Below are 14,550 nucleotides of genomic sequence, written 5' to 3'. Positions count from 1 at the left end.
GAATCAACATCGCTAAGATGATCATATGTAGATCAATCTAAATCCTGAGCTGTCATAGACTCCTTGTTTGTATTAACAGGTCTCTTGATTTGTTTGTTAAAACCTATTTTAAATAATAGGTGTAACACTTACATTTTGGAGACTCAGTTATACATTCAGCTGGGAATATGATTTATAGATATGGAATCCGTAACTTCTGAAAAGATGTTAAAATGGTTCTCTTGAGTGTTGAGTCTAGCACTGAATAGTTTGAGCGCTCTAATTCATAATTAGATTATGAATTAACTGTTCACTAGTGAATCAATGGTACTTAAGGTTTTAGATACAAACAGAGAGGTAAAACGGTAATTTCACCCAGCTCTATTTGTGAACCATTAACGGAGGGTTGATCGACATGTAATGATTATATCAATGGACTGTTCAAATCTTTTGAGTAAATATGTTCCATAATTCTCAAGAGTGCAATTCCGGATTTTAGTGGAATAATCTTGGAGTTAATAAATTAGATAATTAATTAAAGAGCTTTAATTAATTTTATCTAAATTTATTGGAGCTTGAAATTATGGATCTATGATCCCTAAACCATCTTCGTATAATCATGATGGATACTCTTAAATAATTAATTTGATTAATTATTTATTCTCACAAAATTTATTAACTAATAAAATTGTTTATTATTTTAACTAAAGGGAATATTTTATTTGTAATTTGATTACAAATAAAATATAAAAGAGAGAAATCAAATGTTTGGACATTCTATTTGTAATTTGATTACAAATAAAATATATATGAGAGAGAAATCAAATATTTAGATATTCTATTTGTAATTTATTACAAATAAAATATAAAAGAGAGAAATTAAATATTTGACAATATTATAAATATTCTCACAAAATATAATACACATTCCCCTTTTTTTCTCTTCCACTTTATAATACACGTTCCCCTCTTTCTCTCCCACTTTTATATACACGTTACCCTCCCTCCTGTGTTATATAATACATGTCTCTCTCTCTCTCCCGGTAAGTGGAAGAGAATTTTTGGTAAAAGATTCTATAGTTGATTTTTGTGAGAAAAGTTAGGAGAGTTAGCTCACACTTCTGTCCATCGGTTGACGAGAAGAATTGGTGAGGAAGATCGTGGAGTTGAAAGAACTTCGGCGACCTGCAAATCTTAGACACGAACTCAAGGTAATGATTCTAATTTTTTTTAGAGAATTGTAAATAAAATATTATAATGTTTGTATGTTAAATTATAAGAGAATTTATAAAAGTTTTTATAATTAAACAAGATCACTTATTCGATTTAAACAAAATTATTTTGTTGTGAAAAATTTTTAAAAGACGTTTAATCTATTTTTCACATCTTCCGTTGCACATCGAAGAGTTAAAAACCAACATAATGTGTCCTTATACCATATAAGCCAAACTTTTGTTTGCACAAGAATTTCGTTTGCACAACACTTTCATTCGAAGTTGACTATAAACTACATTTTGTTAATTTCTTGATCCTAATTCGATTGCATGAATTCTTGTGCACAGCACTTTCATTCGAAATTGGCTATAAACTACATTTTGTTAATTTCTTGATTCCAATTCGATTGCATGGCAACTGAAGCAACATGCTTTTGCTAGTTACAGTTTCGTCCATTTATATGGTTAACAGGCAAACATTATAGTCAATTTTCTTCATGATATGATTACCACAAACTTGATGAGCCACTCCCTTCTTTTAATGATTATGTTTCTTAAACCTTAAAATAAGTAGTGTTAATTTGAGCCCAAAAAGGGAAATGGTTGTTGTCAAAACTAGTTTCATTAATATTTTGGATGTGTTTGTAGGAAACTCCGCCCATGATGACCGGTCATGGCCGGTCCCAAGCCCGGATAAAGGAGGAGGGTTGCGTTAGGTTGCCAGTCAGCGTCAAACTATGGTAAATATTCAATGAATGAATCCATTAAACTATTGTGCTAATGCTAGGTTGTTCCCCAGAAGGAACGTGTTGTAGGGTCCGACTGTAACGTCTCGGCAATGACCGCTACATCTCCAGAACTCGGGTGTAGTGATAAATATGCAAGAGGTAGCATTACAGGGTCCGACTATAATGTCTCAGCAAGGACCGCTACATCTCCATGAGAACTTGGTTGTAGTGTTAAATAGGCAAGAGTTCTCACACCATAGGTTAGATAAGAACAAATATAATAGAAAAACTAATAATCTAAGATTTGGAACATGGAATATAGGAACTCTCACTGGTAAATCAATGGAGGTAGTAGATATGATGATTAGGAGAAAAATTAGTATTTTATGTGTACAAGAGACAAAATGGACAGGTGAGAAGGCAAAGATGATAGAGAACTCGGCTTTTAAGTTATGGTACACTAGAAAGAGTAAAGCAAGAAATGAAGTGAGTATCATTGTAGATAGTTTGTTAAAAGATGAAGTTGTAGGAGTAGTTAGAAAAGGGGATAGAATTATAGCCCTTAAGATAATAGTGGCGAAAGAAACTATGAACATAATTAGCGTCTATGCACCACAAGTAGGATTTGATGAAACTACCAAATCAAGGTTCTGGGAGGACTTAGATGAAATATTACAAAATATTCCACCAAATGAAATAAATTTAATAGGAGGTGATCTAAATGGGCATGTCGGAGTGAAAACTGAGGAATATGAGAGAGTACATGGGAGTTATGCGTTTAGAACGAGGAATGAGGAAGGAAAAATTATATTAGATTTTGTGATAGCATATGACATTATATTAGCTAATACGTTTTTTAAGAAAAGAGAAGAACACTTAGTCACATTCAAAAGTGGGAATAATAAATCGCAAATTGACTTTCTTATGATTAGGAAGAAGGATAGAAAGATTTGTAAAGATTGTAAAGTCATCTCTGGATAAAGCTTAACTACCCAATATAGGGTAGTAGTGTTGGATATACGCCTCAAACATAGTATCAATAGAAAGAAAATATATACAATTCCTAGAATTAAGTGGTGGAAGTTAAAGGATGGGAAACAAAATATATTTAAGGAGAAGGTAGAAATACAAGCATTAGGTGAAATATACGATGACTCTAATACAACAGGGGATAAGATGATATCAAAGTTGAAAATAGTAGCTAAGAGTGTACTCGGTGAGTCAAAGGGACATGCACCACTAAGTAAAGAATCTTGGTGGTGGAATGAGAAAGTATAAGAGAAAGTGAAGGAAAAATGAATAGCTTATAAGGAATTATATATTTGTAAAAACGAGTAAAACTTAAAAAAAATATACAATAGCCAAGAAAGAAGCTAAGAAAGTAGTGAGTGAAGCAAAAAATGAAACTTTTAAACGGTTATATCAAAAATTGGATACAAAAGAAGGGGAAAGAGACATTTATAGAATAGCTAAAGTGAGAGAAAGGAAAACAAGAGATCTTAGCCAAATAAAATATATTAAAGATGAATGTAATAGGGTATTAGTAAATGATGGAGAAATAAAAGAGCGGTGGAAGAGGTATTTTCATCAACTTTTTAATGAAAGTTTAGGTGACCAACTTAACATAGGTAATTTAATTAGGTCAAATGAGCATAGAAATTTTAATTTTTATCGTAGAATTCAAATTTCAGAAGTAAAATAAACTTTAAATGAGATGCACAATGGAAAAGCCGTTGGACCAGATGGTATTCCGATAGAGGTATGGAAGTGCTTAGGGAAACAAGGTATTGAATGGCTTACAAAATTATTTAACATGATATTGAAAATGAAAAGAATGCCTGATCAATGGAGGATAAGTACTCTAGTTCCCTTATATAAGAACAAGGGAGACATACAAAATTGTGCAAACTATAGGGGTATTAAACTAATGAGTCATACTATGAAACTTTAGGAAAAAGTAATAGAAAAAAGATTGAGGAAGGAGACCATAGTGACAGAAAATTAATTTGGGTTCATGCCCGGAAGGTCGACAATAGAAACTATACATCTGCTTAGACAATTAATTGAAAAATATCGGGAGCAAAAACAAGATCTACACATGGTATTCATTGACTTAGAAAAAACTTATGATAGAGTCCCAAGAGAACTTATATGGAGAATTTTAGAAAAGAGAGGTGTTAGTGTAACATATATTGAACTAATTAAGGATATGTATGAGGATGTAATGACCAGAGTAAAGACTACAGGCGGAGTAACAGAAGCATTTCCAATAAAGATAGGGTTACATCAAGGATCAACCCTAAGTCCCTATCTTTTTACACTAATTATGGACGAACTCACAGCGCACATTCAAGACACAGTACCGTGGTGCATGTTGTTTGCAGATGATATTATTTTGGTAGATGAGACACGTGAAGGAGTAAATGCTAAGCTAGAATCTTGGAGGGAAACACTAGAAAGGAAAGGTTTTAAGCTTAGTAGATTAAAGACAGAATATATGGAATTTAAGTTTAGCAATATTAGAAGTAATGAAACAATTGTTAAGATAGGAGAGGACGAGTTACCCGGAACCGAGAGATTTAAATATTCAGGATCATTTTTACAAAATGATAGAGGGATTAAGAGAGATGTCTTACATAGAATACAAGCAGGATTGGTGAAATGGAGGGGAGCGTTGGGTGTTTTATGTGACCGTAAAATATCTCTTAAACTTAAAGGTAAGTTCTATAAAATCGCAGTTAGACCTGCTATGTTATATGGAGCTGAATGTTGGGCTATGACTCGAGCACATGAGTAGAAGATGAGAGTTGCAGAGATGAGGATGTTAAGGTGGATGTGTGGACATACGAAGATGGACAAAATAAGAAATGAGAGCATTAGAGAGAAAGTCGGAGTTGCATCTATTGAGGACAAACTCTGAGAGACATGTTTAAGATGGTACAGACATGTACTTAGATGACCAATAAATGCTCTAGTTAGGCGATGTGAAACTATGATAAACATGCATATCAAACGAGGAAGAGGAAGTCCAAAAAAGACTTGGTTAGCAACAATAAAACAAGATAAAATTTATTTAAATATAGATGATGATATAATAGCAGATAGAGCTCAATGGCGTAAAAGGATTCATACAGTCGACCCCACCTAATGGGAAAAGACTTGGTTGTTGTTGTTGTTGTTATTGTTGTTGTTGTTGTTGTGTTTGTAGGAGTGTTTAAATTTTTCACTTACATGTTGCGGAAGAATGTACCTCAAGTTTGTCAGATTTACTGATCATTATCTTTTATATAGCAATATAGCTTAACTAACTTGCATCTTAGTATAACCTTAGTTTTATTCAAGGAATTCCATGTAGAATCTTAATAAATTTTTGACTGAGTCAGGAAATTAAATGAGATGATAACAGATTTGTATGGATGATTACAAGGAACAACAACTACATGTTATGTGGCACTATATCTGAACCTAAAGGTGTTAGAGTGTATACTGAAAGCCTAAGCTTTTGTAGACATTTATTTTGAATAAAGAATCACATTTGGTCAAATTATCTACATTTATTTGTAGTTGTTCAATTAATTTATATTGTAGATAACATAGTATGTGGTGTCACATATAGAAGATAATGTTATCAGTACCTTATAAATTATAAATAGTAGCTCACGACCAAGATGGAAAGGAACAAACCATTGGAAGGTCGTAGTGTAATTAGGTATTAGTTTATCTTAACTATATAATTACATTAGTACACTCAGAGTATAGTGAGTAGGACCATTAGAGGTCGTTTCTTTTATACTGACTTTATAAAGGAACAAAGACCTCAGTTATTAGGGAAGTGTGTGCTCTTAATCCTAATATAATAACAAGCACATATATTTGATATTTATTTTTTTAATTTATCAATGGATGAGATTTAGTTTGATAAATCAATAAGACCGATAAGTTGGGAAAGGATATCACTTATAGTGTGTGTTGTTGATTATAAAAGGAAACTGTATCCTAGAAATCTAGGTTGAGAATGTCCCCAAGAGGAGCTCATAAGGATTGTCATGTTAAACCCTGCAGATGGACTTAGTCTGACATGATGATAAGGTTGAGTGGTACTACTCTTGGACTAAGATATTAATTAAGTGAGTTGTCAGTAATTCATTTAATTAGTGGACATTCATTATCTTAAACAAGGGAGACTAACACACTCATAATAAGAAGGAGCCCAAAAATGTAATTTGAGATTGGTGCGGTAGTTCAATAATAGTTCTCTAGTGGAATGAATTATTATTGATAAAATTAAGTTGTGTGTTCGGGGCGAACACGGGATGCTTAATTTTATCGGGAGACCAAAACCAATTCCTCCTCTCGGTCCTTATCGTAGCCTCTTAATTATAGAGTACTATACCCACCTATATCCACCTTCGTACCCATCTTAAAGGGGGCCGGCCAAGCTTTGCTTGGAGTTCAAGCAAGGGCCGGCCAAACCATGTTTAGATGGGATTGATTATGGCCGACCCAAGCATGAGTTCAACCTAAGTGTGGCCGGCCATTAAAAATAGAAAAGAAAATTTTATTTTAAATTTTTTCTCATGTGGTAAATATGATTTAAAAGAAGAGTTTAAAATTTAAAATTTCCTTTTATAAGTTTCTACAAAAGATTAAGAGAAGAGATAAATCTCTTTCCTTATTTGTAGATTAAAAGGGATAATTTGTAAATAACTTTCCTTATTTATAAATCATCCACATGTTGAATAGATAAATTTAATTTATAAAATATTTCCTTTTATAATATCAACCATGAAGGAATTTTTGAAGAGAAATTTTATTTTAAAATTTCTGGAAACAAACAAGGAAGTTTTAATTTGTTGATTGAAACTTGCCTTATTTGGTCTCCCTTGATGTGGCCGACCATGATATGAATAATTAGGAAATTTTATTTAATTCTTCCTTATTAGTTCATGTCAAGGAAAAATAAGTAAATTTTATTGTAACTAAATTTCCTTATTTACCAAAGATAAGGATTATAAAAGAGGGGATTTGGGTGCCTTCATTAGACACATCCTCTATTTTATTTATCCTCTTTTTCCTTTTGGTGGTGGCCGGCCATATTCTTTTCTCTCTTCCTCTTATGTGGCCGAAATCCTTTATCTCTTGGAGCTTGGAGGAGGTGGCCGGATCTAGCTTGAGGAAGAAGGAGAGAAAGCTTGCATCCCTTGGAGCTTGGTTGGTGGAAAAAGTTCTTCATCCTTTAGAAGATTTGCTTGGCCGAAACTTGAAGGAAGGAAGAAGAAGGTGCCGTGGTGGTTCTCGTCTCGGAAGATCGTTGCCCACACAATGTCCGGGATTAGAAGAGGAATACAGTAGAAGATCAAGAGGTCATTATTTACAAAGAAAAGGTATAACTAGTAATTATTTTTCCGCATCATACTAGTTTTGTTTCCTTGTAAAAATACCAAATATAAGAGGCATGCAATTCTAGTTTTTCGAATTAGTTTTCGAAGTTGTGTTCTTTTGTTTTTTCTTTTCCTTGTGATTTGATTGTTCTTAGTGGTTAACCTAGGGTTACTATGGAAAGGTTAAATATTTAATTTCCTTAAAAGGCTTTGTCTAGTCGGTGGTGGTTTCTCCCATATCCAAGAAGGCCAAGTGCCTCGCCATGCAGTACTGGAAGCCGATTTTGAAAATAAATATTTAATTGTCTTTGTGACCTAGGTGATTTGGATCGAACGTGTTAAGTTCTGCAAGAGATCCAAGTCTAAACCTAAAAGAACAAATAAGTTAAACTTAGGATCAAACGTGTTAAGTTCCGCAGGCTATCCAAGTTTAATTTAAAAGAACACATGGTAGCTAGGAAAAGGTTCAGACCTTTGTATAAAATTTTTGTACAGTGGAACCGTTAGGCTTTCCGATTAGTAATCAACAATTGGTATCAGAGCTAGGGTTTTGCCTCTGTGCATTTGGTATTAGTTTAATTATGCACATGTCATACATAATTTAGGCAGGATAATAGTAGGATGCGCTAACTTTGTGGATGCAAGATCCAACTATTATGGCATATAGATATTGTGTGTGTGATTGGACCCTTGGACATGTCAAGGGCATTTTATTGTGTGTGCATGATTGTATTATAAAATGCAGTAGGAGCTGTATTTAGTTTTATTAGGATTTTATTTTTTTGTTCTAGATACATGTACATTCCTTCGAGGAATATAGGATCGAAAAATGTAAAATTCTATTTATGTCACGGATCGAATCTTGCAAGGCGTGGAATCTTTTGAGGACCAGAGGCGCAGCGGAACAAGGAGCAAGATGGATGCGACAACTAGACCCGGTGGCAGTGGCCAAAAATGACAGCAGCTAGGGATGTCAACACACGGAGGACAACAATAGATAAAAGCCATAATAGTTGAAAATTAGTTTTTCTATTTATTACTTTTATGCTGTGTTGTGTGTGCTTGTTAGTATGCATGTTAAGTAGGCTAGCATAGTCAAAATTCCTCACTTTAAATAACTAAGTGGGAGAGGGATTTTAAATAAATTCCACGGTCTCCATTACTGGTTTGTAAGTGATTCAAACAAACTTGCGCGTTGGCTCTGAGTGCCTTCCTCCATATCGGATGAGTTTGTTTGTGGATCACTAGATCAAACTTCCATTTTGGATTACTATAGGAAATTAATTAAGAGCGTGTGATCTTCCCCATCGGAAGGGACACAATTTTATTAATGGACTTAGTGTTAAGTAATGGTATACACTTAGGCACGTCTAATAGTATCCTCCCCATCGGAGTCACTGCTATTATTCGTGTGACCAAAGGAAACCAACTATTAATTTTATTTGTCAAAAAGTTAGGTTGACAAGATAATAAAATTAATGGGTTACACCCTCCTTTTACAAATGTTGAATTTGTATATGTCCACACTATCGTGGCATACAAAATTCACGGTGTTTTGAGGTGTTGGTTAATTTAAAATAGTATTGTTTGAGGAATCAATATTATTCTAAATTTAGAGTTCTGACCAAAAGTTATTTGTGATTCTTAGGATGACTTTCAACCCACTAGCCATCATACTAAAAGAGAACAGACTTACTGGTCCTAACTATATAGATTAGAAAAGGAACCTGGACATTATTCTTACTGCCGAAAGCTATAAGTTTGTACTGACTGAGGCTTGCCCTGATGCACCCAATGGTGAATCTGCCCAAGAGGAGATTGTGTATCATAAGAAATGGGTAAAAGCAGATGAGATGGCGTGGTGTTACATTTTGGCTTCAATGTCAAATGTATTGCAACATCAGCATCAAGATTTACCAACAGCTTATGATATTATGAACAATCTCAAGGAACTATTTGGTCACCAGGATTGGGCCTCTAGGCAAGAAGCCATGAGAAAGTTAATGACGGCCACCATGCAAGAGGGTACTCCTGTGAGGGATCATATCCTAAAGATGATGGCTTATCTAAATGAAATACAAATCCTTGGAGGAGAAATTGATGGGGAAACCCAGATCGATATGATCCTCTAAATGCTACCTAGAAGTTTTGAGCAATTCCGCCTAAATTATAATATGAATAAAAGGGTATATTCATTGGCGGAACTACTGACAGAACTTCAGGCAGCAGAAGGTTTGTTTCGTCATAATTCTCAGATTCATTATGCTGAAAATAGTTCTACTTCTAAACCGAAAGGAAAGAAGAAGAAGAAACAAGTTAGTTCAGCAAAGAAGGTGAATAAATCTCAGAGTACAGGACCTAAAGCTGGAGTGAAGAAGCTGAAGGGAAAGTGCTTCATCTGCAAGCAGTCAGGGCATTGGAAGGCGGACTGTCCTCGTAGGAATCAAAACAACAAAGGTATATCTCATGCTCTAGTTGTTGAAACATGTTTAGCGGTGTTATCTACCAGCACCTGGTGTGTAGATACGGGAGCCACTGATCATGTCTGCAATTCTTTGCAGGGGTTCCAGGAAACCCGACAACTATTTGAAGGAGAGATAACCGTCTACATGGGCAATGCTACTAAGGTGGCGGTTGTTGTAGTGGGAGACGTCTACTTATCTTTTGATAGGAATAGAAAATTGATTTTAAGAAATTGTCTTTATGTACCCAGTTTTAGAAAGAATTTAATTTCAGTTTCTAAACTGTATTTGGATGGATATTCTGTTTCCTTTAATAACAATGTAGTTATAAAGAGAAATAAAGTGATTATCTGTTCTGGTGCATTAGTTGGCAGTTTATATACTTTAAATCCAATTTCTCCCACAAAGCAAAATATGGAAATTTATAACACATCTTCTAACTCTAATAAGAGAAAACAACCTTCAAAGATGAACCAAGCGTATCTTTGGCATCTAAGGCTTGGTCATATTAACTTAAGTAGGATTCAAAGGCTTATAGCCGATGGACTCTTGGGTTCATTAGAGTTGGAAAATTTTCCAACTTGTGAATCTTGCTTGGAAGATAAAATGACTAAGAGGCATTTTAAGGCCAAGGAGTATAGAGCCAAAGAAGCGTTAGAATTGGTTCATTCTGATTTGTGTGGTCCTATGTCTATCTAGGCGAGAGGTGGCTTTGAATATTTTGTCTCTTTTATAGACGATTATTCAAGATACGGATACATTTACCTAATGCGTCGCAAGTCCGAGTGCTTTGATAAGTTCAAAGAGTACAAGGCTGATGTGGAGAAACGACTAGGTAAAAGTATCAAGACACTACGGTCTGATCGTGGTGGCGAATACCTCTTAGGAGAGTTTAGGAATTACTTATCAGAGGTCGGGATTCAATCCCAATTGTCTGCACCTGGTACACCCCAACAGAATGGTGTGGCAGAACGAAGGAATATGACTCTTATGGAGATGTTTAGATCGATGATGAGTTATTCAAAATTACCAAATTCATTTTGGGGATACGCTCTGGAAACGGCAGCGCACATTCTGAACTTAGTACCTTCTAAATCAGTATCTTCTACTCCCACAGAATTGTGGAATGGGCGAAAGCCCAGTCTAAGACATATTCGGATTTGGAGTAGTCCAGCACATGTGCTGAAACCAGATGCTGATAAGTTAGAATCTCGTACAGAAGTTCACGTGTTTGTGGGTTATCCCAGAGGGACGAAAGGTGGTTTATTTTATAGTCCTAAAGACCAGAAGGTCATTGTTAGCACCAATGCCCAGTTTTTAGAAGAAGACTATATAATGGATCACAAGCCCAGTAGAAAAATTGTTCTAGAAGAACTTAGAGATGACACGTCTACTTTAGTACCAACAGTACAAGATGAAATACCACAAGAGACTGCAACACGTGATACACAACCACAGATGGTGCCTCGTCGTAGTGGGAGAGTTGTGAGGGAACCTAAAAGATTCATGTTTTTAGGAGAGTCTTCGGACTTGATCCTGGGTAAACATGAACCTGATCCCCGAACATATGACGAAGCACTCCAAGATATAGATGCAGTATCTTGGCAAAAGGCAATGAATTCTGAAATAGAGTCTATGTACTCTAATAAGGTTTGAGAGCTTGTAGAACCACCTGATGGTGTAAAAGCCGTTGGATGCAAGTGGATCTACAAAAGGAAAAGAGGGACAGACGGGAAGGTAGAAACCTTCAAAGCAAGGCTTGTTGCGAAACGGTACACTCAGAAAGAGGGAATCGATTATGAGGAGACCTTTTCACAGGTAGCCATGCTTAAGTATTGCCGCTCATATGGATTATGAGATTTGACAAATGGATGTCAAGACAGCTTTCCTTAATGGAAGTCTTGAAGAAAACATCCATATGAAGCAACCAGAAGGGTTCATTGAAAAGGGCAAAGAGCATCTAGTGTGCAAGCTCAATCGGTCCATTTATGGACTAAAGCAAGCTTCAAGGTCTTGGAACATCCGGTTTAATGAAGTAATCCAATCATATGGATTTATTCAGTGTCCGGATGAGTCTTATGTATACAAGAAGTGTAACGGAAACGTGGTGGTATTTCTTGTACTATACGTAGATGATATTTTGTTAATTGGCAACAATGTCAAGGTATTATCGGACGTAAGGGTATGGTTGTCCAAACAATTTGATATGAAGGACTTAGGAGATTGTGCACACATTCTTGGGATCAAAGTTATAAAGGATCGCAAAAAAAGAATGTTGTGTCTGCCCCAAGCTTTATATATAGATACAATCCTTGCTCGTTTTAGCATGCAGAATTCCAAGAAAGGTTTCTTACCTTTAAGGCATGGAGTAGCTCTATCTAAAGAGATGTCTCCGAAGACATCAAAGGAGATAGAGGACATAAAAGCAGTTCCTTATGTTTCGGCTGTAGGAAGCCTTATGTATGCAATGCTGTGTACGAGACCTGATATCTGTTTTACCGTGGGCATGGTTAGCAAATATCAGAGTAACCCTGGACAAGGACATTGGACTGCCGTAAAGCATATATTAAAGTACCTGAGAAGGACTAGAGATTATGTGCTAGTTTACCAAGCAGACGATTTGCTCCCTGTGGGTTACACGGATTCAGATTTCCAATCAGATAGGGACAACAGTAAGTCTACATAAGACTATGTGTTTACTTTAGGAGGTGGAGCCATTGCATGGAGGAGTGTTAAGCAGAAATGCGTTTCGGACTCAACCATGGAAGCTGAGTATGTGGCAGCCTCTGAGGCAGCTAAAGAAGCAGCATGGCTCAGGAACTTTCTAATGTACTTAGATGTGATTCCTGGTTTGCCCAAAATCATCACAATTTATTGTGATAATAGCGGTGCCGTTGCAAACTCGAAGGAACCACGAGCCCATAAGGCAAGTAAACATATAGAGCACAAGTACCACCTGATACGAGATATCGTGAAGTGAGGAGAAGTTATCATCGCCAAGATTGCATCAGCAGATAACCTGGCAGATCCTTTCACTAAGGCCCTTCCAGCAAAAGCTTTCGATCGACATGTGGAGGGGATGAGAATCAGATATATGACAGCAGATATGGCAGCTTAGTCATTAGTATAAGTGGGAGATTGTTAGATTGTATACTGAAAGCCTAAGCTTTTGTAGACATTTATTTTGAATAAAGAATCACATTTGGTCAAATTATCTACATTTATTTGCATTTGTTCAATTAATTTATATTGTAGATAACATAGTATGTGGTGTCACATACAGAAGATAATGTTATCAGTACCTTATAAATTATAAACAGTAGCTCAAGACCAAGATGGAAAGAACAAACCATTGGAAGGTCGTAGTGTAATTAGGTATTAGTTTATCTTAACTATATAATTACACTAGTACACTTAGAGTGTATTGAGTAGGACCATTAGAGGTTGTTTCTTTTATACTGACTTTATAAATGAACAAAGACCTTAGTTATTATGGAAGTGTGTGCTCTTAATCCTAATATAATAACAAGTATATATATTTGATATTTATTTCTTTAATTTATCAATGGGTGAGATTTAGTTTGATAAATCAATAAGCCCGATAAGTTGGGAAATGATATCACTTATAGTGTGTGTTGTTGATTATAAAAGGAAACTGTGTCATAGAAATCTAGGTTGAGAATGTCTCCAAGAGGAGCTCATAAGGATTGTCATGTTAAACCCTGCAGGTGGACTTAGTCCGACATGATGATAAGGTTGAGTGGTACTACTTTTGGACTAAGATATTAATTAAGTGAGTTGTCAGTAATTCATTTAATTAGTGGACATTCATTATCTTAAACACAGGGAGACTAACACACTCATAATAAGAAGGGGCCCAAAAATGTAATTTGGGATTGATGCGGTAGTTCAATAATAGTTCTCTAGTGGAATGAATTATTATTGATAAAATTAAGTTGTGTGTTCGGGGCGAACACGGGATGCTTAATTTTGTCGGGAGACCAAAATAAATTCCTCCTCTCGGTCCCTATCGTAGCCTCTTAATTATAGAGTACTATACCCACCTATACCCACCTTCGTACCCATCTAAAAGGGGGCCGGCCAAGCTTTGCTTGGAGTTCAAGCAAGGGCCGACCAAACCATGTTTAGATGGGATTGATTGTGGCCGGCCCATGCATGGGTTCAACCTATGTGTGGCCGGCCATTAAAAATAGAAAAGGAAATTTTATTTTAAATTTTTTCTCATGTGGTAGATATGATTTAAAAGAAGAGTTTAAAATTTAGAACTTTCCTTTTATAAGTTTCAACAAAAGATTAAGAGAAGAGATAAATCTCTTTCCTTATTTGTAGATTAAAAGGGATAGTTTGTAAATAACTTTCCTTATTTATAAATCATGTTGGACCCCGTGGTAGTTTTGATGTGATCAACCAAGTTGGCTAGGTCCTGTAGTGTTTGATCCCTGTGTCTGAGTGTGCAGGAGCTTAGGAACACAGGAAGTCGAGCGGAAGACGCAGCTAGCGAGAAGGACGGCACGGGAAGGGAGCCAACGGGCTCGGTGCATCCGAAGGACGAGAGAGCTGCGGAAGAGTACTCCGGTGGGCGTAAAGAGCGTGTGCGGCGTTCGAGGGACGTTAAGCCGGGACGGAAGATAGCTCGAGGAATGCCGGAAATTGGGTTCGGGTGAGCCCTATTTCGGTTGGCCGAAATCACCCAAATAAACGGAGCTTCGGAAGACAAAGTGAAGAAGAAAAGGAGTCAAAAGATGCGGGAAGTTACTGTAGCAGA

Source organism: Zingiber officinale, chromosome 2A (genome assembly GCF_018446385.1).
Source record: "Zingiber officinale cultivar Zhangliang chromosome 2A, Zo_v1.1, whole genome shotgun sequence".
Classification (NCBI taxonomy): Eukaryota; Viridiplantae; Streptophyta; class Magnoliopsida; order Zingiberales; family Zingiberaceae; genus Zingiber; species Zingiber officinale.
Note: the sequence above shows the minus strand (reverse complement) of the source record.